The following is a 27540-nucleotide window of genomic DNA, read 5'->3' on the forward strand; positions in this document are numbered from 1 at the left end:
GCATGGGGGCTGCCTAAGCGGCTGTGATGGTCGGGTTAATCAATGTGAGGTATTTGCTACTCTTAAGCATGTCGGCTACAACAGATCCCAAGGGCTCGACGGTCTGCCTTCCGAATTATACTTGAGAATGTCGCACATATTCGTTCCAATTCTGGCGGGTATGTTTTACCACTGGTTTGACACTAGATCCCTCTCGGGTCAGCTTACCAAAGGCGTGATCACACTTCTTAAGAAGAAAGACAGGTGTGCGGGTGTACTAGATGATTACAGGTCCATGATTCTGTTAAACAGAGATTTAAAGATTTTGGCCAGAGTTCTTGTGAATCGTTTGCAGGTCGTTATCATTGACATGATCGCACTGGGTCAGAATTAATCAGTGAGGGGGTCGATTCAAAAAAATTTGCACTTAATTCGCACGATTAGAGAGGGGTGTAAAGACGACACTGAAGCTGTGTTTATTAATTTAGTCTTGGGGTCTGTTGTAGATGGCGCCGGTTTTGATCCAACTTTATCAGATATACCTCCATTTTGTACACTCAGATGCGGTCGACGTCGTTTGCTGTTTCACAGTCGGTACGTCAAGTGTTACCGTTGTCGTGTGCGTTCTACGTTCTTGCGCTAGAGCCTTTTCCTACGCAGATTGAGGACGAGAGCGGCCGAAGTGGCCCTGTACGGTGTTGCCTTTCCTGGTGGAGTTCAAGCGAGGGTGAACACGTACGCCGATGGAATCACCGTGTGCGTGTCTATCTTTCATGACATAATAGTGGTAAGTAAGGTACTCAAACAGTACGAAAATATTACAGTGGACGTGTCAATACCAGCAAATCCGTTGGCCTGATGTTATCCGTCTGGCTGTGAGTCCTAACCTTGCCAGGCAGCTTTGGTGGGACTGACAGCCCGATTCGTACACTTTGTGTATAGTTCGGATGGGCCCCCATCTATAAAAGCACTGGTCGGACCGTCAGTCATGATTTGGCTCCGAAGAGTACTTTCTCTTAAAGGCAGGTCAAAGGCGTGCGCCATTTACGTCTTTCGGCTGTATTCCTCTGCCTGCGAGTTGCCCTGCGGCATTGTCACGTCTGTTCTTCTCGCTTCTTTGGAGTCCGTACTCAACGTTTGGTTGATGAGGGCTTGGGTGCCGGATTTAGCAAGTCACAGACATGCCAAGAAATTAGCATTCTGGAGCAGAACTTTCATGGAGGTGTTTGAGTAGGGCCTTACGGTCGAGCGAACCTTTCCCGACCTCATCCTCGACCCCTTGGTGTAATGCCGTCGTAGAGTGAGATGCCAATCGCAGTTCTTTGACGAATGCCGACGAACTCTCCAAGTGTCACCGGGGTCCAAAGAACTTGCACAACCCAGGAGGAAACTATATCGGGAGTTAGTTGAGGATACCGCTTCTGATCCTCTTGGGGTGTGGCTGCAATTGTCGTAGTAGGAGGTGCGCTCTCAATGGAATTAAGCGCCTAGTCGGGGTTACCTCAACAATAGCAAGTTTTCTCTGACCTGGCGATTGGTTCGGTTCGCGATATGCCTTAATGGAATACGGTTCAGGATTGGAAGAGACAGCAACCCTTATTTTCAACGATGTTAGGAACATGTTTTTTTTCGACTGCTCCAATCTTCGTGAGTTCCGGGCGTATGTTACTGAGCTGACGGCTCCCATCGTCCCAAAGCGGGTGTGTGCCTGGATGTAGTTGCCGTCGTCGGCAAGGTTGATCCTCTGTTGTCCTGTTGTCCTCCATGGATGGAACGAATGGTGTTTCTAGCGATTTTAACCGTGGCTAGACTCTTAGTGTATTGTACTCGTTTAGAGATAGGGCATGGAGGAAAGCAGCCTTCTCATCATAGTCTATTTTTTTTATTTTAAACATTAACTTAAAATCAAAACTAGATATGATATGGGGCGGTTACCTCGTCCAGTTTTTAGTCGTAGATAGATACACACCGCTAGTTTATGTCCATTCACATGGAACAAGCTTGGATACGTGTTCCCTTCGATGCATGGCACACAACGACCTTACTTGTACAAATAAAATCATTCAAAGAACGCTGGGGTTATTTCAATGGAAGTAGTGTAGGTCCAAAGAGTGACTGTGGAATTTTGGTGAATAAAACTTGTCTAAGGAATAGACAAAGTAGACAACCCTTTACTCCCAATTCTCTTCTTCAACCCCCCTTTTTTTGCAGGCCTTGACTAATCTTTCTCTCTTAATAAATATTTGCTGTATTCATTTCAATAAAGATTTTTGTTTGTAAAAAAAAATTTTAGGAGAATGGGAACTATTTGTGAGGAAAAGGATAAATAAATAAATAAATAAAAATACTTGCCTTTTCTATTTCTTGGATTTCGGTGTAGTATCTGTTTTTACTACATTTTTTTCACACGAGGCAGTGCTGTTCTGCCGACACATTCTCGTGCCCGGAACACATTGACAAGCTCTTGTTCTTTTTGGGGTTAGCGTTCTGATCGCAACTCCAACTTTGTCCATCATTATCTGGTCTTCCCCTGCAAGGAGGGATCTGAGCTGATAATTAGGACCTTCCCGCAAAAGAGGGTCGGACACACTTTCTCTCTTCCCTCCAATTAAATCCCCACTCCCTTTCTCAGTTCTACTCCCCCCTCTTGGCACCTTTTCCCACACTTCGCACCACTATGAATACCTCCAACTCGGGGGCTACCACGAAAACAAATGCTCCTCCAAAGGACGATCCCCAACAGGACGAGCAGAATTTTCAACCCACTACAGAGAGTACACCCGAACCAGAAATCAGCAGGACACACTCCCCAAAAGGGGGTAAATGAAACAGCGGCTTCCCTAGAGGGCGACTCTCCCAAAGGGGAGCAAAACCAATGTTTGACGAGGCATTCCACTCAAATAAAAAAAATGGAAGGAGCAGTAGCTCCAAGGGATAATATGGTGGACCCCCTAGGAGAACTACTCCCACGAAAGAGGGCAAATCACAAGAATGAGGAGCATACCGTCTGGACCTCCACAACATGGAAGGGTCAGATGGAACAACAAAGGACTCAAAGCTCCCCAAGAACACGACTCCCCCAAAAGAGATGTTCCCGTAATCAGCCAAAAGAAAGTAGAAAGGGAGATGCCTGCCTGCAAAAAAAAAAAAAAAAGAAAAAAAAACATCCCCACAAAAGAATCAGACGGATTCCGGAAAACAGGAGGTGTCACAAAAAAAAAAAAAACTTTTTAGAGGCTACCTCTGCCAAAGACCACAATAAACGGTCCAACACCACTAAAAACCAAACACCAACAAAATAAGAGGGTCTGCGTGGGATAATCCACAGAAAAAGAACTGTCTCCTCAAGAATATAGGGACCTGTACTTAACCAAATACAAGCAATATACTGAGAGAAACGTCCTCAAGTTAATACATGGGGAGTGAAAAGCAATGAAGGACAAGGTATTGTCCTTCGTCACATCCGGCCTCTGCGAAAACCGTCTAAGATATCTCAGATATCTCCTCCAACAAGTGAGTGTACCTGAAAAGTATATGCATATATATATATATATATATATATATATATATATATATATATATATATATATATAGTATCTGACAAATATATACAATATACATATAGTATATACAAGTATATACATCGAAGGAGCTTAGCAATGTGGGACATACTGCTCTCCAACAAAGACGACTCGGAGAAACTCTCACACAGGGAGCTTTTATGTAGGGGGATCAAGCCGCTGATGGAGTACCAGGATAGTAGAAGGAGTGGGGTACAAATTTTTGATGCTTAATCCAACCTAAGCACAAAACTTCCAGGTCTTCCCTAGCCAGTGCTGGGAGGTGGAGGGCTTCCTAGGCATACCAGCGGCCATAACTTTCAAGGAGTCCAATGCGCCACAAACGAATACAACATCAGTATCAGGGGTAGCTACAACCACCACTGAAGTGAGGGAACCGCCGATTCCAGCCCCAGAGTCAACAAATCCCAACGAGGAGACCAAAAGTTAGTGGAGTACGGTGGCGGAGTATAAGCGAAAGAACGCGTCTATCTCCGCCGTAATCTAACCACCTACTGAACAGTAGCAGCGGCAGCAACAACAGCCGCAGCCGCAGCCGCAACAACAGCAGCAAGAGAAGCAGCAGCAAAATCATCAGCAGCAGCGAGAACTGCAGCAACACAAAAGGCAGCAGAAAAATGAACAGCAGCAGTAAGAGCAGCATCAGGAGCAGAAACAGCATGAGCACTAGCGACAGCTTCATCAACAGTAACGGCTGCAGCAGTAACAGCAGCAGAAACATTAGCAGCAGCAGTAGCTAGAGCAGCAAGAGTTTTCCAGCACTAGCGAGCCTACTATTACGGAAGACACCACACCAACCCCTTGGGCAAGGGAAAGCTTCCAGACTCCCCAACTGAGTCGGAAGAAAAGACAGTGTCTGAGGAGGAGATAAAATCTGACATCTCAACTCAGATTGAGAAAAAAAGGCAAGAGGGGAGGAAGAAGCATAAGAAGAGCAGAGAGGCAGCCCTTAGTCCACCCCCGCTAGAAGACTTCCAATGAGGAGGGATATCAGCCTCCGAACACCTCTGAAACTAAGAAGACCACCCCGTCTCCTACTACAACCTCCCAAGACTCTTCACTAATGCTTTCCGAGAAAAAACCTCTGGTCAATAGGCCAGAGCCAGAGAGACCTAAATTCACCCCTCCAGTTCGCACGGAATGGAAAAAAGAAACTCCCGTTCCTGACATTGTTGTTTGAGACGGACCCTCTGCAAAACTACCCAAGGGCAAGCTGAAGGGGTCTTACAGCAAAATGAGGAAATTTATGTTCAGTCGGCAATGTTACGGATCTCACAATGTTCAATGACGCCTCGATGATGACCACTTTTGAGAGAGGACGGAGAGACAACCGAACCAAGGCCCTGTTGAGCATGTTGGAGGAGGGTTATAAGGCGTTCCTGAACCAGAAGGTGGTGGATGCCTAGCACCCGTCGCTGAAGCAGCTGACAGTGAGATGCGAATGTAGGGTCCTTCTTTATGTTCAGCATTCGTGTTACAGAGTACTTAAGATAGCGGTTCCCTTGGACGTGGGAGGTGTAGCACGAGACTGACGGAATACATCCAAACAGTTTTTTGGCAGTCTCTGTCAGGCCTGCCATGTCCTCACTCTCGAGGACTTGTCAAATGTGTGACACTGTTTAACTTTGTTGATCATCTTTAAATGTGGCTACATTTAAAGTGAAATGCATGATATGTCCAAACAAAACGACGCGCGTGCTGAGAAATCTGGTGCCCCTCAGGGTAGTTATTGCCGCTATTCAGTAGACCCATTTTATTTCGGACGGGAATTGTAAGGTGCTGGTAAACGATTTCGATGTTTACTCATCATATGGCAATACCTATAGTCGTGGAATCTCCGTGCTATGAGACGCACCCCATCAGTGTCGGTGAATGTTGTTCATGCGGATGTTGCAGTTGATAGCAGTGTGTTTCGGATTGTTGCGGTAGAGAGGGGGTTCCTTTTCTCATCGGTTGGGGGTGTTTCTCGAGGACAAGAAGACGTTAGTTTTAATCGGTAATTGGAATGTCATCCTTGATCCCAATATAGATATGGTCTGAGAAAATAATGGTCGATATAGTGTGACAGCAGTCTGTCTGACCTGATGGTTTCGTGCGACCTTGTTGACAAATTTCATCTGGTCGCCTAGAGGCAGAGATGTAGACGTAACATGCTCGCGCGCATTTCCATCCAAGCACTTACTTACATCGGATATTAGTCAGAAGAGGCGAAATAGACTTCCTATCTTGCTCCAACTGCCACTCTTTAGGGCACTCTAACCATAAATTCGTTATGGTCCGGTTGAACTTAAGCGGTAGGCCTAAACTAGCCGGAAGTTTGATAGCTCTTTACTGGAGCTTGAAGACTTCCGACAGAAGATTATAGAGTTTATTCAGCCGGCACTAGTGGGGACGGTAAGGGGAATTAACTGGTGGGCTACCACTATAGCTAAGCTTACACGCTTTTGTGCCAGTGGAATCAACGCCTCGCTTAACATAGGGCTATGGCAAAGCCGCGTATGGACGATAGGTTGGGCCGGACGATGGCAGGGGGATCCTCTATAGAGGGCATTAGTAAAGGACGACCTTAACAGCTTGGCTAGCGAGCGGTATGAAGCTCAAGTAGTTAGGGCTAGGTTAATGAAAGCTTCTAACGAGGTTGTAAACGTTGACGTGGTTGAGCATAAGGCTGCTCTACGTCGCGGTTGGGACAGGTACGGTCGGAAAGTAAATGATCTGGAAGGACATGCTATTGTATCGACGCGGGAGATCTGTGAGGATTTCGGGAGAATTTATTGGAGTGCTTTACCCAACGACCCAAACTCAGGGTCGAGCAGTTTTGCAGTTATTTGGCCGACGCGCCCCGCCTCATGGCGGCGCGAGCTGATAGCTGTGATTGTCCGGTCACGGAACATAAGATCATTGCTGCGTTAAAGCAGGTCGGATACAACAAGTCTTTTGAAATTGATGGTCTTCCCTACGCATTTTACTTGAGGATGTTACCCATGTTGATCCCTATTCTGACGGATATTCTGAACCATTTGTTTGCTCATGGAACCATTCCGGACAGGTGATCAAGGAAGTGAGCACATTGCTGATGATTTTAAGTGTTTGACTCTTTAAAACACAAAGTTAAAGATTTTTGCAAAGGTGCTTGCCATTTCTTGTCGGGTTGTCATCATTGACTTGATCGAACTGGACCAGAGCTATGCGGCGAAAGGGAGTGGTCGATTCAAGAAAATCTGTATTTGATCCACACGATCATAGAGGGAATAAAATACAACACCGAAGCTGCGCTGATCAGTTTAGATCAGTCCAAGGCTTTTGATAGAGTCGACCATCGGTTCTTGGGATCTGCTTTAAGGCCGACGGTTTTTATTCGGATTTCCGCAAGTGGGTCTTTGTTCTGTACCACAGGCCGAAGGAAGCAGTGCAGATCAAAGGTAGGCTTTCGTAGTCATTTGCTGTCTCTCGGATCTGTTGTATGTCCTGACGTTGGAACCCCTCCTTCGCACGTTAAGGGGCGAGGCGGCTACACCAGTCCTGCGGGGAATAGTTGTACCTGGCGTTACAGAGTTTCCAGGTTCGTTGATGACGTCAGCATGTTTGTGTCTAGCCGCACGGACATAGAAGCGGTAACCAAAGCACTCGCTCGATACAAAGGAGTTACAGGTGCTATTTCTAACCGAAATAAGTTTGTCGGCCTGCAGTTGGGCGCCTGGAGCGGAGACGGTATGCTTCCGGGCATTTTCAGCTGAACCAATGACCCGGTCCGCGTTCTCGGTGTCTGGTTTGGACCGGGTCTACAGCTGGAAAAAAACTGGTCGGAAGTGCAGACAAATGGTGAATCGTCTGTCAAGACTTGGGTTCGAAGGAAATGGTCTTTGAAGAGTCGGGCGGAGGCATGCGCCACTTACGTCTTCCCGCGCATCCTTTAGAAGATGTATGTACTAACCCTTCCTGCGAAACGCCTCCAAGCTTTCACGGAGCTTCTCTCCTGGCTTTTGTGGGAGAAGGGAAAGCATTATGTTCGCAGGGAGGTATGTACCCAAAGTCCGAGCGAGGAAGGTCTGAGACTACCCAATCTCATATGCCACAGACATGCTGAAAGGTTGGCTTTCTTAGGTCGTTCGCTGAGGAGAACGTTCCGTGGGTCCCTGCGGTTGAGAGCACTTTACCCAATCTCACATCCGACCCCCATGCTCGAAGTCCGTCGTGGACCGAGGAGGGAACAAACATTCTTTGCCGAATGTCGAGCCGCACTTAGACCTTTGCCGGAGACCAGTGTCCTCTCACAGCCTAGGAAGAAAATTTATCGGCAATAGTGGTGGGTACCGCTTTGGAACCTCTATGGGAGCGGCTGAGATGGTCGGAGGAGGAGATCCGCTTACAGCGTAATTGGGTGCAGGGAAGGAATTTGCTTAACAATTCGGAATTTTCAGTTACTTGGCGACTGATCTGCAACGGACTGCCCCTCTTTAACAAACTTCACAAAGAAGACACTAAAATCCCTTCCCAAGTGTCTTTGCTGCAATGACCACAAAACTGAAACAGCCGAACACGCCTTTTTCTATTGCAGTTGAATTCGGAGACTCAGGGAGCTAATGGCTCGCATTGATGCCGAGCGCCCGCTTTTCCTTGACGCTACACACATTATATACAACATTGATCTGCCGCTGTCCAGGGAGAATATAATGTTGTTTTCTGGCCATCCTAGCAATACTGAAAATGGTGATTTGGTTAACCCTCCTCAAAAAGGTCTACCAGGGGGCATCTGTTACAAATCGAGATCTGATCGTTTACGTTAAACATTTGCTTAAAGTAAAGATCAGTTGCGATTGGAGGAGGTTTCCCCGATGGATTTCAATAGGAGATGGGTGCATAATACTAGTTTATGCATCCGTCGAGAACCAAGGTTTTAATTCGTGCATAACACACGCAAAACCCATCCCTATTGAATAAAATAGATTTAAAAAGACGTTTAACTGGTAGTACCAATGTGATCCGTTTCCTGTTTTGTTTTTTAGTATTAGAAATCCCCTGGGTTTGTCCAACCCCTCTCCCCTTTTCTTTTATGTCCCATGGTCTTCCTCCATTTGGAGGTCACGTTCCACCTCCATTTTCCCTCCCTATTATTGTCTCCCCACATCCTCCATTAAACCATCCAAATCTCAACTAGACACCGTCCTGTTTGTTTTCGATTCCTGAAAAACAGTGGGCGATCTAATATTTGATTAGGGTCGGAAGGGTCAATACTCACATACCCCAGTAGGCATTTTATTTTGTTCAAATCTCTTTTTTTTATGGATAGCTTTTGCTCGCCTCTACAAAAACTTTTTTACACTAAAAAATTCAAAGAGTTTTTTCATCTAATGAACTCGATGGATAAACTTTGTTTCTGTTTTTGTTTGTATATATGAAAAAGAATTGGATATATACACACACCTGTACATGATTTTTACAAAAACGCTGGTGAATTCATTAATTAAGTTATGTTTAACACCACAGAGTGAATGCGGTATTGTGTAAAATAGTGCAGGTCAAGGGTATTTCACAAGTTGTTATAGGCAATACCCTGCACCCATCTTCTCCCCAAAATCTTTGTAGGGCTTCATGCTTAAGTTTCTTGTTTCTGATTTCTTATTAGCAGTATATACAACTATATATATATATATATATATATATATATATATATATATATATATATATGAAATAAAATGGAGGTGGAAGGACCTGGATACTCAACGTTTCGCCCGATTTATGCGGGCTTCTTCAAGAGGGATGGTTATTCAATGACCACCCCTCTTGAAGAAGCCCGCATAAATCGGGCGAAACGTTGAGTATCCAGGTCCTTCCACCTCCATTTTATTTCATTTCATATCGTCGGATTTAATTCAGCTCAACAATCATATATATATATATATATATATATATATATATATATATATATATATATATTCTGCGTATCAAATTATTAAAGAGTTTACATTTTTTGTAATATTTACGGAACGAGTGAGTAAAAGCCCATGAAACTTTGGGAACGTGCTTACAATGCTATTCAGCTATTCAAGTCAGAAAAAAGTATTTAAAGCAGTATTAGAGAAACTTTGGCAGTAGATAGGAATATCTGTTGATTTCAGTGTGTCGAGTTATTAATGAGGTTGAGAAAAAACACAATATACCCATGACTAGTTTATTGAAATAATTTTCAAACATTAAATGAACGGAAAAATTCTTAGAACACAACTACATCGCAATTTCTACGTTGACATAATTAGTAGTGGATATACGATACTTTTTTATGAATGACTTGTAAAAGACGTTGGTCCACAGAATTAGTCAAATTTGTGATTTCGTCAACAGTTATTCCTCGCGATACCTCTTGAAGAGCATCCCACAACACCTATTGGCTCTTAAATTGATGTCCACTTCCACAGGGTCCTCGCTTCATGATACTTCAAAGGTTCTGAATTGGGCACAAATCTAGTGAATTCGCAGTCCACTCCATCTCCCATAACCTAGAGATCCCCAGTTGATTCAAATACTCTTTGCTTTTGTTTGCTGCATGCCAGGAAGCATTATCCGGCATAAAATAATGTTTCTTCTGAATGTCAACCTTTGCTTCTTCAGTCATGGTTAAAAGTGGTCCTTCAGAAAAGCTATGCAAGAATTTGACGTCACTTTAATACCTTATGGGACTTTCCATGGCCCAACTGAAGTACCTCCGATAATTCCAGCCCAAATCATTATCTCACGCCCACCTTATAGGAGCCTTAAACGCTGAAGACGATGTCGTCCATCTAGAGCCCATCTCTTGCTCCAGCTATCTGGTCGATCGAGACTGATACGCACTTCATCCGTGAACAAAACTTTGGTAAAATCCGTTTCCTGTTGTCCTCTGTCCATTTCAAACGGTTTTGTATGTGATGTTGCTTTAATGGAGTTTTTTTTCACAGGCTTAAATGACTTTGCCACTTCTTTCAGAAGGAGACATTAAGTACTTTTTGAGATATCCTTCAATCCGGCTAAGTCAAAGACTTCTCGGCTTGTCTGTCCAGGGTCCTAACAACTTCACGTTTAATTTGGAGTAGAGAACGGCGTGAAACAACTCTAGATTTACCGTGACCAACTCTTTTGTGTACCTTTGTAGGCTCCTTGACAGTTCTTCACAGTTTGATCGTATATTCCTATCATTTTCGATATTTCGAGTGTAGTTTTAACTTTTGCAAGCTGTTCTGTAATAGTACTTTTTCAGAACTACTCAAACCACTTTTACGGCCCATTTTATTGACGTAACAAACTGCCTTGTTAATAAATTGACACACCTCAGATACCGTGGATTCAGCATTTACGATGTCAAGTTATTTACATTGAGCACAACAGTACAAAAATTTCACAGTATGCGCAGCTCAGAATTGCCAACGTTTCCAATTTTTTTTATTTTTAATTACCGGTAAGTTTCTGACTGGTAAAAAAAGTTATCTCATTAATAATTTGACACACCGTGTATATATATACATACGAGCAAAAGTATGTGTCGTTGACTGGGTTCAAAAACAGCCTACAGATAATGGACGACGGTTTATGAAAGTATGATAGGTTATGAATGGAAGGGTTGGAAAGAGATAGCTTCGAATTTTGGGGTATCAAAACCAAAGCTAAATATGATGAAAGTAAAAATAAAATAGATAAACACCATAATTTATTATACCATACCTGTTTACGCTGAAACACTTATCACAATATTCTGTGTATCTATATAAAAAACCTTGTTAAACTTTGTGACATCTTTCCATTCTATGGAGGTCAGGCGCGAACGAACATCCCATAATTTTATTATACCATATTTTTTCAAACTGAAACACAATTACCAAAGTATACATACGCAGATAGATATGAAAAGTATTTATTAAAGTGTGTGCCTATTTCTATTCTATGGAGGCCAGGTGCGAATGCAGACCTCAAAATTCTATTACACCATCCCTATTTAAGTTAAAACATACTTATCAAAGTATTCTTATGTGCATCTATATCAAAAACATTTGTAAACGTTTTTGTTTTAATTTTTAAATTCTTTATTTCCATAATTTGTAGACCAGGCGCGTGCGCAAACCTCACAATTTTAATGAATCGTCATTATGCCAGATCAAATATACCCATTCCTGTGTCTCGATACATTTATCATTATATGTGATCAATTTTCTATAATAGTCAACCATAGGAGCCTATTTGTAACTGGACAAACACACAGACGTTCAGCGAGAGGCAACGCAGAGAGATATGATAGACCTTCTGTAATCATGAAATCTCATGTATCTTAAAATTTAAAAGACGGTTTAATGTATAGCATATTAATTTAGTCACTAAAATTTACGAACTAAAAACAGACTTATTTCTGTTTTTACGTGATAAAAAAAAACAAAGTGAATTATAAGTAGTTCTACATATTTATTAAGTTAGCGTCTCTCAAATGGAGCTGTCGAGTGGGAGTTGGGCAGAGAGATGATTTCCTTTTAAATTCTATCATCTCCAAAACGCCGTCGGCAACACACATTGAAAACAAAGCTGTCTACGTGCAACGACTCGTAAATAACGAACATTTTAGAAACTACCTTTGAATAATGGTCTGTTTTTATGTCAAGTCCTGCTTGCAATGTAAATTAATGGTAAACCTTCCATTAACTAGTCGACATATATATATATATATATATATTATATATATATATATATATATATATATATATATATATATATATATATATATATATATATATATATATATATATATACATACATAATTACCCTGCAGGTGTAACAAAACCTGTTTCACATGTTTATTCGAAATTATGTAATATAAAGAAGAATTACATATTCACGTATTTCCTTTTTTAAATAGGCTTATGAGGAAAAGCAACACTTAATATTTCCTTCACATATTATCTATTTGTTATTTCTCTGAATTGCAAAAATGCAAATTTGAATATTTTTTTTATATTTAGTCCGCTAACTATTTTTGCTTTCGGTCACGTAATACACAAAATCGAAATAGATATGAGTGCTTTTGCTGTTATTAAGATTCCCATGTTTTCTACAACTCATTATTTTAGCTACACTGTTTCAATACATGAGAGTCGCCCACATTTTCTCATATAAAGGTGTCCGACTTAATTGAAAGTAATCATTGAATATTGCTTTGTCATAATTGTCTTCCATCAACAGATTTATCAATATTATATTAGTATGCCACTCAGCCCAGTGTAAGCTAGCATTTTTACTCGAGTTGCTATTTTCTGTTGTACATCTCAATAAAAATGTCAGGTTTAACAACGTTTCTTTCTGAGTATGAAGCTGAATGCATGGTTATATTGGATGGTGTATAACTAATTGACAGCAGTTATGTCTTAGACATATTTCCAGAACTTGCTGATACATTTGGTGTTAATTTTGGTTGCAGATAGCACATCGGGGAAATTTACACACTCTATTGTGTACCCTTGCTTTTTACACCATTGGTCCCACCCCGTCCAGCATTAATATTCCAATTCTTGGCCGGGGTCTTGGTTTTCTTGCGCCTTGCGATTTTGAGGACAATGTGCCATCATATTATCACACTTTTTAATCGCCAACCTGCGACTAGTCACATCAGTACATCACTTGGATTCGTGGTCGAACTGACCAAATATCAGACGGATCGACCCTAGGTTCCAAGGCTTTTCATCCCAGTTCCTTTAGATTTCTACATAGCGCTCAGCGGGATTTTACTAACCATTCTCGATTGGAACCGTTTTTTACTTTGGCGACCTTCCACAACTCCTGGGTTAATTCAAAATCGATAGTCTTCTGTAATTTAATCGAACTGTGTGCTCGTTCACTAGTTATGACCGCAGATGCTTCCAAGAAACTCGGAGGTTCTCCTTAAGCTTCCTCCCGATGCACCGGGGCACCGGTCCCTCATCAGCCTTACACCTCAATAAAACACTATCTCTCATTAACCGCCTGCAACCATACAACCTACTCTCTCACCATCGACAATATCTGCCTTCATTCTTTTGAAGTATTCTCAAATCATTAAATCACTTATTAACAACAGAAATTACAAATCAAATTAATTTTTAATAGGACTTAAAATTTAAAAAAATGTAATTACAAAAACAAATTTTCTTTCTTTAAAACAGGCGTCAATTATTCTTCTCTTTATCACTATCACTATCGGCAGTTTAAAGGTGTCAATTATTCTTCACTTTCCCTACTTTATCACTATCACTTCTTTATCACTTCACTCTGTCTCGTAATGAATAGATATGAAGCAACATTGGCAAACCATTCTTTCATGTTCAAATAATAAAAGTGATTTAGTTTTTATCTTTTTTCCCATTTGAACTTTATATATAAACAAAGATCTTATATGCTTCTCTACACAAGAATATTGAATTCCATAGATTGAATTTTTCTCCCGCACTTCACTACAGGATCGTTCGCCACGGGCTGTGTATCCCCTTTCTAACTCGGGATTTTGTTTTTAAATATTCGTAAATATATCTTTTCTTGAATTTACTAATCGACACATTGCGAACTTTTGTATTTTACGGGATATTTGCAACCACACTTATTGATTTTGCTGAGTATTACTTTTCGTTTTTCTTACAAACTTTTTCCTTTCAAACTTTCTTTCTCAACTGTTTTAAAGTTAAGCTAACAAGCAAAATTTGATATTTAACTTTACTACCCTTTATTATCGTCTTTTCCAAAAAATTGTCAAAAATCAAATCGAATGAAATTCTGCATCTATTTCTTTAAAACACCATAGTATAGATCAACTTTAATCTGATAAAAAATGATAGCACTTTTGATTTTAACAGGGTCTGTTTTGCAAAAATATTGCCAAAATTTACCTACATAGTAGCGTATTACGGTATAAAAAAATACATTTTAGCGGAAGTTTTTTCCTCACAGATTACTATTTCTATTAAAAAATGTTGTCATTATTATTATTATTATTATTATTATTATTATTATTATTATTATTATTATTAGTAGTAGTAGTAGTATTATTATTATTATTATTATTATTATTATTATCATTATTATTATCATTTTAAAACACAAATTATCTCAAGCTGTACAAAACAATATTCCGTACGCAATTAAATTTACTTGCGCTATTAAACTTTCTCAAAAATTATATATGATAGACGCATCATACAATAGTTAACGTCTTTTTATACTAAGGATATATAGGACAATTACTCACAATGATGAATTTCTGTTACACAAATTAAATACTAATAATAATTTATGAATTTCTATTTTATGAAGAAAGAAACTAAAAATTAAAAAAAATATACAAAATGTGACAAAGAAACACGAAGTAGCATCGTTACATCGTTACATCAATAAATTCTTAAACGCCTCATTCGATTGTTTGCGTTTGTCTCTTTCTCTCTTAATTTTTGTTCAAAACAAAAATATAAACAGGACTAGTATTAGGTTATTAAATAAAGCATACACGCATTTAATATACGAATTGATCTCTTGGCACCTGTAGCAATGAGGGTAGCAACTTTTTTATTCCTATGTATGAACATTATATTACAAAATACATGATACGCATAGTCGATCATATCACGCTAGTAACACAATTCTTGTTAGGTAGTACGATATGGAAAATGCACTTATATGAAAACTGGTCAGTTTAAAGTAACACACATCGTATACACACATACCCACGCATAAACACACACGCAGACCCACAGACACGCACACAGACACGCACAAACACACACACTCACACACACATACACACATATGTATATATATATATATATATATATATATATATAATTATATATATATATATATATATATATATATATATAAACATATACATACATATTTCGGTCAGATATGAAATCTTTTTATACATAAAGCTATATCTGAAGTAAACAAATTCACCGGTCCGTACATTCAATAAACTCTTCTCACTAAACTCATTTATAAACCATAAAAAAGCTAAAAATCAAAATAATATATTAGATTGAAGTCTTCCTTATAATTTTGAAGTTATACACTAAGTAAGGCAAAGAAATATTCATACCATAATCTATATGTACTGTTACTGCAAGACAAATCACCGATTACAAAATATCACAAGGTTTACTTTTTAATGGGGATTAGTTGTAAATAATATTTCCAACGTTTAAATTAGCCTATGTTCAACTTATAGGCACCACAGATCTGATTTATAAATTATTACATTCTTACATTTTAATTAAACCAAAATTCAGAACAGAATTATATCAAACTTGTTAATAAAATAGTTACAGAATGGATAGTTCCGTTTTGTCAAGTTTTATCTCGAATTAAAAAGTTGAGATATGTATCTACTTTATTTCTCATTGAAAATAAAAATATTGCAAATACGGTTAGGAACATTATGGGAGTGTGTATCACTATATGAGAGAATCAATATATTTGAAAACTTAAATAATTTTTATTTATGTAGAAAAAGTTTATTACACTCATTCTTCCATTGAAACTCAAACTAAATATTAAAAAATTGCGCTGGAATACGGTATAAGAGATGTTACAAAACTTGGAAAGTAAGTCGACCAATTAATTCTTCCTTTATGTCATTCTCCTCACACACTATTTACATTCTTCAATGGTATAATCATTTTAAGGCACAGTTTATTATTTCATTTTTAACTCATTATTTCGCAAATCTTATAACTAAAGAACGAATATTTCTTGATTTTCATTTACATACTGTTTGGCTTGATTATTGTATTCATGAAATAAGAGAATGTTTACATAGTTTCATTTTAGTACTGCCATCTGACAATTCATAATAGATAGAATCACACTTCAGAATAACAGAATAAATTGTTGAACAACTCCTATCATAATTATGACTTTGCCTGCTAAATAGGTTCATAGTAATCATTGTTTAATATGTCATTATATTACTTTTTGTCAGTAAGCCAGAGTCCACATGCTCAGAATTGTTTTTTTTTAAGTAATGGCTTCTTTTATTAAATCCCTGTTCGTAAACCGCAAATATAATACCGTTAAATAACTGTAATCTTATAATATAAAACAATCGCATACGCTAGCCTCGACCAATTTCTTTTCATTGCTATTTTATTCTAAACTATAACTAAACAATATACATTTTTTTTTTATTATTATACAACATAAAAAATAACTACTTCAACAATAATCTCTTGATAACTTGTAAAAACTTTTTTTTCAATATAGGAACAAGCTGGAACACGTTTAAAGTGAGAAAATGTATCTTCAGCTCGTTGTTAAGATCCACATAGACAAATGGCCGCTAATAGTCGCAGATAGCAACGGCAAATTCCTGTAATCAAAAGCAAATGACTCTTTTACGTATACATGCTCCCCACGAGAACATTGGATGAATTGTTTTGGTCGTCTTTGCTTTCACCAGAAAATACGTGTGATTTTCAACGATACATTTCTTGATGCTCTTGTTTTGTGATATTAAAGATGTCTCAACGGTAAGGGATTAGAGTTAGGTGTATTCATCATCCAATGATATCATCAATTTCGATTTATTTTTAATCATACTCCCTGGGCGATCCGATATTGATATGCCGTTCGACCTCTGTTGTTTCCTAAGTGGTTTGTTCCTGTGGAAAATCAAGGCTTGTGGACTTATTTCAGGTTCTTGGTTTGCGGTAATGTGGACCATAAACAACTGGCTATATTTTACGGAGAAACCGATGATTGCGCAATCTAACTTGATTGCTCTAATCTATTTTCACTTGGTACTTCTCGTTCCTATGTGTCTCCACCATCTTATCCGCCTTTGTCCATCGAAGCAAGTAGTTACAATCCTAGTTCTAGATCTGGACAAAACGTCCGATTCGGAGTTCTGAAAGTAGACGACAATATTGCTTATAAAACTATTCGTTAGCATATGCTTCATAACTTTTGCAGATCTATTAATTCGCCTATTTCTGTCAATCGTTTTCCGCGTTTGACTTTTATCCCGTAAGACAAGTTGATATTTAATGAATTAAAAATATATCACTATAGCAAGGACCTGCCAAGGTCTTAGACGAGGGTTTTGCAATGGCTATATAATGTCCGACCAACCGGATCATAGCACAGGCATATATATCAGTCTATGATTTTGGCTCGTCTACGTTTTGCAGTCTTAATGGATAACTCTATAGTATTATGAGATCGTTGTTTCAAGCGATAAAATTGATGATGGACTTTTCGTATATCCCATTTCCTTACAAAGGATTCGTACCCCTGGGATTCAAACGATGGTCATTCTTCCACAGAGATTTCTTCAGACGAACCCTAAGTACAGAACCAAATTCTTAAGGTGTCGCATATAATTCTGGCCATCCCCGATGTCATTATGTCTACAACCTATCCAGTAGATCAATCAGCATACTGTATAAAATTCCTTCTCTGTATATCGACAGTCAGCCATTACTTCCTGGAATTGAAAGTCCGGGTCTTCTGTTAATAAGGACTTACTGCAATAGTGTTCACTTGTGACACTGAGTTCTTGTTTATCTGATGTTAGCGTCCACATCCACCTAGAAAAAATGTTGTCTTATATTCGCTGGCATACCAGTCGATGTGCGAAGTGAAGGATTCCAAAACATCTGTTCGAAATCGTCGAGGAATCGGGGTTTTGTTGCCTTTGTTAATGCCACCTTAAAGCCAATATTATGTTTAATACATAGACCAGAAAACTCGAGTCATGAGTGGAGGATCGAAGTGTGACTGCGAGGAGTCATTATAAATTATATCCTTTAATAGTCTGCATACTTCATTTATAACTGGCGCAGTCACAATCCTTTCCAATGCAATGGCTTTTAATTAAGGACCGCTTCCGTGCAAGTCTGTAATAAGGAATCTGCTTTAAAGGTATTTCATATTTGTGCATCTGTGTTATTGTGCTAAAATAACTTTATTATTTAGAAAGCCATTCTTAACATGGGGAGGATTATAGGGTGTCTTGTAACTATACTCTACTTTCACCTAACAATTTAATAAACCAAAATATCATAAAAATTAAATTTAACTTAAAAATACTATTAAAAATAGTATGGTAACAGATAAAAAGCACTGTTTTTTCCAAACTTTGAGCACTAAACACTTGTGTAAAATGACACAGCTACAGCAAGAACGAATCTCTTTATGGATAAATTCATATTATCGAAGAAGAAGCTAAGTCTGCTAAAAAATTGTCTAAACTAAACACTACTACGCCTCTGATTTGGTTTGGCCCTCTCTCTTCAATACATCTAATTCAACTCTACAAAGTTTTTCATTACTTCTTATAACTAGCACTTACTTTTTACGTATGAAATTGGAAGATAGCCTAAAACAGTTTATTTCAGTTATAATCTATTTATTTATTTTACTTTTCAGATTAAAATGTCAGTAAAAGCACGACATTCAGTTTTAACCCGTGGTTCACAAAATTTGCTGGTCCACCTTGTTGTTTAGATAAAACAGCACCCCCCCAACTTCATGACAAGTCATCCAGTTTAGTTATTTTCTCGAAAACAGTTATCTCCATTTAAAAAGTACTGAGATTTCTCAGGAATTAATTAGTATTTGGCAAGCAGTTAATCCACAATTGCTCTTGTTAAGGGAATGTTTTATAAAACAGAAGGTCAATATATTTTGCTATAAGAGGGCCAAACAGATTGACAGGAGATCATGCAGCAACCAATGTGAAAGAATGAAAGAACTGCTAGACAGACTATTTGATATATTGTAGCTGTAAATTTCCTGTCTTGAAATGTGATGAGTTTGCAGTAATGTGCAAGACAGAAAATCTCAAACAAGGCACATAGTCTGCATTTGTCCTCCTAACAAGGAGGTAAAATTAATTCTATAGATTCACCTGCAATTATGATCCTTTTTTGTGGAAAATAAAATAATATATTGGTGTTTTTTATGTATTCTGGCTCTATTATCAAACATGCAATTTTTTTAGTTTTCAGATTCCACTAGAAAAACTGCCACTTAAAGCAATTTTTAAATTAATGGATGGAACAACAAAAAGCCTGACAACATTTACTGGTCCTTTGGGGAAACTTCGTATCAATAATTATCAAGATTTGCCTCAAGTAGAATTCTAAAAAACTAGTGTCCGCTCGTTCATCATTATCTGAAAGCAGAAGTAACAAATAATTTAAGTGAATAACAGAGGTTACTTTTGGGGTATGCTGTAAGCATTTCTCTATGAGAAGTTAACCTAAGGTATGCGGCTTAGAAGGTTGGGCCCTTTAATCAAGCAAGATGGCGAACATTAGCCGCAAGGTTAATGTGTTTATGGATCAGAGGTGTCTATCCTCAAACACTATGATAAATTAATCATTCTGGTCAAATTTATCATCCAAGTGTATGCAGTTAGTTGGTTTGAGATCAAAACCGACAATATTTGTTTTAATCAACACCAATATATTTTTAATATGATTCAGAGAACAAAATTATACTCATTACTGTTTTAAACAGTTTAACATATAGTGCCTTTGCACTACTTCCGGAAAATATCATAATATGGATGATAAACTCAGATGAATTTGGTGTGAGAGAAGACAGCATTCAAACGGGTTTGTCCATTAATTTTTTAAATATTTATCCATTGAATTTTATTAGTTTTATCAATTTACCAAAACAATAGTCAGTTTTATTCATATTACATCACAAAAATATTTTTAAATAAATGTTTTCAGATAATTGTTTTTTTCCAGAAATAGTGAATAATCAAAAAAAAAAAAAAGACTGAAAAACATTACTGCTATCAACTTTTGCAGCCAAACACTGGTCAAATTTGATTGATTTTCTCAAAGTTGTATATGGGCAGGAAGCAAGGCATAGACACATTATTACAACGTTTTTGTGCCTCCAAATTAGACCTTCATTTTCTTCGACAGGAAATTACACAGAACAAATTAGTGATATTATAACATAGTTTTTATTATTGCGTTTAATGAAAATTAGAATACTTGGTTCTGTAACTTGCATTAAGTTGTTATATTGTGTAATATATCTCCACATATCTTTTTGAATTGTGAAATTTAAAAGACATAGTTCCTAATTTGCTTTCTTTACTCTTTTTGTTTAATCAATGTAGAAAAAGTTAAGATATTTTGCTGGTTGTGATTCATAATTGAAATTATAATTAATGCGTTTATTTTTCCTTCAATGTATTTCATATAATATACCATTTTTAATTGATTTTTTTATAAAAAATAATAAAATTGCAAAGTCACTGTTGTGTAAAATGCTATGTAAATGAAGGATTTATCTGCATTATTCCACACGATTTTTAAAATAAAATGCTCAATTTTCTTTTCAAGATACGACTATAATTTTTAGTACCTGTCCTTATCACATCAAATCCCAATATCATCACCAGTGCCATATTGATTTTCTGAAAAAAGTTGCAAATAAACCTGCCCTACTACTGAGGGCCGTTATATTTTTATTTTTCTGTGACGTGTTGGGACAACTGCAATACATTTCTGTTCTTTGCTCCATGGTTTATTTCTGAAATTACTCAAATTTCTAAAATAGACTTTCGCTTTCTTGCTCGATGATGCACACATTTCCAGTGATGGAGATGGAGGTAAAACTGAAAGAGAAAAAGAGAGAAAGTCTGAGAAGCAGAAGAAGAAAGAAAAAAAGAGATAAAGAGATAATATTTATTTTATTTTTATGTTTGCAGTTGTACAGAGGTACACACACACACACACACACACACACACACACACACACATATATATATATATATATATATAGAGAGAGAGAGAGGGAAGAGAGAAGCAGAGACGCTATAAGAGAAATCTTTCAGCTTATTTTATCAAATATTTTATATTTATATTTTATATTTTTATGTTCTGCATATGTGTGCTTAATAGAACGCGATTTATCGAAAGTATTATAAACCCACCGGCAATTCCGCAGTTTATAGAAACTAGTTTTTGTCTTCAGGCGTTTCATAGAATGCCTGAAGGTAACAGCCAACAGACAACTTGAAGAACATTGCTACAAACGAAACGCGTTGCCTGCTTATGAGAAATAGAAAAGAAACGAATAAACTATGATGCACCTTACGAAAAGAAAAAATACTTTATATTCTTCAAGCGAAATTCTTTGTAAATTAACAGCCATTATTTTTTTTCGGTCAAGGTTATTAACAACGACATCCATTGCATCAAATCTTTTACTAAGCATGTAACTGAAAATAAAGGATTATATTAAGCTCAACCACTTTATTGTGAAAACTGTAAAGGGAAGTTTGACAATAGTATTAATTAATTGTATTGGTATATTTCATTATTGCAAAAATAACACACCAAATTTATTATTTAAAATATTATCGAACCAACATTCTCTAACTCTAACATACCATCCTCCCCAGTTACATAATATTTTAAATTGATACCCCCTTCACGCAAATAAATACAGCAGATAATACGGATTACACATGTACATATAAAATCACAGAATCAATGAGAATAGTTTGCACCTATTGTTTAGTACTGAAATAATAACATTTTTATTAAGAAAGCAATTTTTCACATGGAGACGGAGGCGTATTGTGTAAGTATTCTGTACTTTCACCCAACAATTTAGTAAAAGCAGATATCTAAAAACTTGAATTAAAATTGAAAGTGCTATTTAAAAAATAGTGCGGATCAATAAGTGCACTTGCACCAAATAAAATTTCACTAAGAAAAAGAGCGACGATATTGCAATGAAAACTAGGCTTGACAACCATCTTTATTCTGTGACAGGTACACGATAAATGTTTTTCTTTATTTTATTTTTTGATTTTTGTTTTTCGCTACAAGTGCCAATCTAGACTTGCACCAATTTCCGTGTTAATAATCAACTATAACTACCATCTCCGGCAAAAAAGAAACATATAACAAAACAATTCAAAAAGCGCAAAGTTCTTTTTTTTCAGAGAAAAAGAAAATGAAACGCTGCCTTCAAAATGCTACTTACAACATTGTTGTCCGTGGTAATTTGTCAACGGGGGCATCACTCGTGTACGTCAGCCACTTCGATTTACGGTCAGTGTGATACTGGTATCACTCACTTTATTTCCTTTTGCTCGATATACAGTTAGCGAGTTTTCATACAATTACACGACAATCCTTCTCATAGAGATATATAGATAAATAGATAGAAAGATACATAGCTAGAGAGATTCACGGATAGATAGATAGAGATAGTTTATGAGAAAGAGAGAGAGAGAGAGCTGATCTCATTGCGAGAGAGAAAGAGAGCGAGAGAGCTGACCTCATTGCGAGAGATATATATATACACGGATAGATATAGTGAGTGAGCTAGTGAGTGAGAGAGAGAGAGAGAGAGAGAGAGAGAGAGAGAGAGAGAGAGAGAGAGAGAGAGAGAGAGAGAAACCTAAAGTCGTAGGTTCACTATGGCCCAGTCGACTCTCTTTTTTCTACATCTCTTTTTCCTTCTGCCATCGTATGTTTCTGCCATCGTATGTTTTCCCTTTTTACCATAGAAGTTTTAAACTAATCTATTATAACTATTATTGGATGTTTTGTTATTAATTTTAGACCCAAATAGGTCACATAGCAAAATATATTATTTTTTTTTTTATTATTACATACTTTATATTTCGGGCTAATTTCTTGACAAGCACACCCACACCTATACTCACACACACACACACACACAAAATGGGGTGTCTATTGCGAAAGCTGCACTTAACATATGTAGGTTGGGGCTGCCCATTCTGTTTGCAGTATTAACATGAGGAGGTTGGTGATTTGACTGCAACAACACCACCCGTACTATAGTTTTTTTACGCGGGGTTGTCAGCGGGCAACGCCGGTTAACAGGTCCTGCTAGTATATATATATATATATATATATATATATATATATATATATATATATATATATGTATATATATATATATATATTTGAGATTCATATTAAAATCTTTTTTTTTTTATTTAAAAAGAAAAAAAACAAATTTGTTATATCTAGTTCGTTGAATTGCATTAATCTGCAAAAGATCAGGTAAATTTGCATATTCTTTTAAATGAATTCTCTTTTAATGAATTCTCTTTTAGCTTTTTTCGTTTTTTTTATAGGATGATCATCTTTAGTTAACTATTACATGTAATTATATCCATCCAGATATTCTACATGATATATACTTTCGTAATAGTTGCGTAAAAAGCTTAGTGTAAAACAATAAAACAAACTTTTTCCTATATATATTTATGTATGCGTATATATTTTTGTTTATGTATGCGTATATATTTTTGTTTATGTATGCGTATATATTTTTGTTTATGTATGCGTATATATTTTTGTTTAAAAATATGTGCCTGATAAACTCCTTAGTCAGTTTTTTGTCTACAGAACTAAAACTTCATATACAGGGTATTTGAACCAATGCGAAACTTTTTGTTTAAGTTTTCGGCGGGGAAAATTGGTGCAAAAGTGTCAAAATTAAAAAAAAAAATGTCAGGCGAAGGCCAAACGAATATGCACGTGCGTCGAATATTGATACATGTTTAAATTTTAGCTTTGCAGTAAACATGTATGCATAGTAGCGTCATTAATTTCAAACGAAAATGTAAATCCTAAGCTAAACTTTTTGGTTTCGTTTCTCGATCGTGCCGCACGAGTCTTTTTTTTTACTTTTTTAAATAATTACAATATATTGAGTCAAATATAATCTATAAATATAAAAGCGAAAATGTATGTATGTTTGTATGTGTCTTCGCTTTTTCTGTATGTTTACAAAAGCCTTTTTTCAGAGTAGCGGTCGGTCGCTTCCCAACTTTTTCAAACTTTTTATATCACATATAAATCGTAATATTTCACAGTTAACAACGAAGCTCGCCTGTCTATTTAATTTGCTCGATTTCGGGAAGATAAATATTCAACATTTGTCGCTCGCCACATGTGGGTTAGTCTTTTTCCTATAACATCTTTGGGGCGGGAGTGTTCAGCAGTAAATGAAATACTATTCCGCAGTCAAACTTGACCTCATAAACTCATTAAAACAGCACCTTAAGATCCAAGTAATTAAATAAATTCAAACGTGTTTCCGGTAGCATCTCGCGGTGGGGCAATGGTTAACGTCGCACTTTTTTTTTCACAATTTAATTTACAACTTTGCCTCAACGGTTCGGGTTCGATCCTCATACTTACTTTTTTAATACCCCCACACACACACCTCCAAACACCCAGGCAACGCCGAGTACCCCTCGCTAGCATAATTATAAATACGAAATTTGCATTAATCGAACTATCATATAACAGCGTATTTTAAGACTGGGCAATGACGGGAGGCATGCTAGTATATATATAACCAAAGTAAAAAAATCATGAAGGTAAAAATAAAATAAATAATCCCCACAATTTATTATACCATAACTGTTCACACTGAAATACTTATCACAATATTCTGTAAATCTATATAAAAAAAACCTTGTTAAACTTTGTGACATATTTCCATTCTATGGAGGTCAGGCGCGAACGAACACCCCATAATTTTATTATTCCATATTTCTTCAAACTGAAACATAATTATCAAAGTATATTCCGCTATATGAAAAGTCTTTATTAAAGTTTGTGCCTATTTCCATTCTATGGAGGCCAGGTGCGAGCGCACACCCCACAATTTTATTATATCATCCCTATTTAAGTTAAAACATACTTATCAAAGTATTATTAAGTACATCGTTATCAAAACACTTGTAAACGTTTTTTTTAATTTTTAAATTTGTTATTTCCATACCTTGTGGACAAGGCGCATACGCGGACCCCACAATTTTAATGAATCATCATTATGCCAGATCAAACATACTCCTTCCTATGTCCCGATACATCTTCTATCATTATATGTGATCAGTTTTTTTATAATAGTCAACCATATAGGAGCCTATTCGTGACCAGACACACACACAGACGTTAAGCTTTATATGATATATATATATATATATATATATATATATATATATATATATATATATATATGTATATATATATATATATATATATATATATATATATATATATATGTGTGTGTGTGTGTCAAAACATGGTTAAACTCAGGACTCATACAGCAGCCGCCGATAGCGCAGTTGTTAGCAGCCTTGACTGTCGTATAGACGGTGGGGTTTTAATCCTGGCTTGAGGAAGTTGCTTATCTAGCCGCACTGATGAGCTGCAAAGCAGTACTGTATGAGGATTACTATATATATATATATATATATATATATATATATATATATATATATATATATATATATATATATGTATATATATATATATATATATATATATATATAGTGCACTGGTAATTTTTTCAAAAACTGCAAATTTAAGCTAAGTAAAATGTAACTGTTTAAACAAACAATACATCCGTTGATTCGCCTTTTATTCCCCTGTATTTTTTTCTGTTCATATAAGACTTTTAATTTAAATATTCACGGCAATTAAAAAATAATTTAAAATTGAGGAGGCAAAAAGGATGTTCGCAACAACAAATTCGCTTAAAACCAGCTTAAATTATCGCCGCTTAATCAGTTTAAAATATCCGTAAACGGGTAACAAAGCATCTCTAATCTTAATTCTTGTTGTTTTAAGTTATACAACGTAACATTTAGTCCATATGGCACGACTTTCTCTTTTTGATCGCCAGGAGCTCATTAATCTCCACCTTTCTGATTTATCCAATCGAGAAATCGGTCACAGAAAGACTGTGCAAAACCACCGAACACCAGCTGTGTTCGTGATACCCCTAAATCTGGTCGCACTAGAGTTACTTCTAACAATGCTATCAAGATCTGAAGCCTGAGAAACAGATTTATACGGCTCACCAAATCCAACAACAGTGCAATATTGTTAAAAAGTTGTATCTTTCTACTGTTAAGTACATATTAAAGGAATTTAATTTGCGCGGATATGACGCAAGCCAATGATTTCTGTAAAGAACAAAAAGCACCGTCTTAACTTCGTCAGATGCAATGAAGACCATGACTCTTCATGTTGGTCACAAGTGCTGTTTAGCGACGAAAGCAAGTTCAATATTCTAGGCAGTGATGGAAGGCAGTAGGTCCGTCGGAGGAAAAACGAAAATTCTAGGTGCTCAGTTTCGACGCTACATGTGGTGATGGTTCAGTTTTGGTGTGGGGCATTATTAGTACCAATTGTTCAGGGCCTATAGTTAGCTTGCATGGTCGAATTAATTCGACCAAGTACATTAATATGCATTAGTAATATTAATATGTTGACTGAGCATTTTCTACCCTACTTTGGTTGGAATTTGGATGATAATCTCATCTTCATGCAGGATAATGCTCCCATTCACATAGCTGGCAATGTACAGTGGTTCCTGGAAGAGCATGATATTTTCCGTGTTTAGATTGGCGTGCACAATCTCCAGATTGTATGATAAAATTTCAAATTTGGAAGAGCTTTGGACAAAAATTAAAGAAAAGTGGGGTGCCCTTTCTCCGGAGTATTGCTCCAGTCAAATTCAAGAAATTATCCAAAAATTACAGGCTCTCAAATCGCAGAAGGGCTATGCTACAAAATATTAACTAGTTCATTTTGTACTTTTTGTATTTTTGTTGCATTAATGTCCTAAATTACATTTAAATAACAATTTTCCATTGTGCGGATTTTCTTTTTGCCTCCTCAATTTGAAGTTATTTTTTTTTTTTTATTGACGTTAACACTAGAATATTTCAATTAAAATCAAATATGAGCAGGTAAAATTATAAAAGAATAAAAGGCCAATCAAATGAGGTATAGTTTGTTTAAACAGTTACATTAAATTTAGTTTAAATTTGCAGTTTTTGAAAAAAAATATAAGTGTGGACTGTCTTTTTGCCATCACTATATATATATATATATATATATATATATATATATATATATATATATATATATATATATATATATATATATATCCGTTTGATTAGGTC

The 27540-nt window shown here is 36.8% G+C and overlaps 1 long non-coding RNA gene across 1 annotated transcript; it reads right to left on the minus strand.

The window, feature by feature from the left end:
- Nucleotides 1-20501: 20501 nt before the first annotated feature.
- LOC145287831 (uncharacterized) lies at nt 20502-22850 on the minus strand. Its single transcript, XR_013869204.1, has 2 exons — nt 22560-22850; nt 20502-21180 (listed from the first exon to the last, which is right to left on the minus strand). It is a non-coding gene; the product is annotated as an uncharacterized LOC145287831 (long non-coding RNA).
- Between the last annotated feature and the right edge of the window lie 4690 nt (nt 22851-27540).

Source organism: Euprymna scolopes, chromosome 11 (assembly GCF_053919585.1).
Source record: "Euprymna scolopes isolate OS-2025 chromosome 11, ASM5391958v1, whole genome shotgun sequence".
NCBI classification, from domain to species: Eukaryota; Metazoa; Mollusca; class Cephalopoda; order Sepiida; family Sepiolidae; genus Euprymna; species Euprymna scolopes.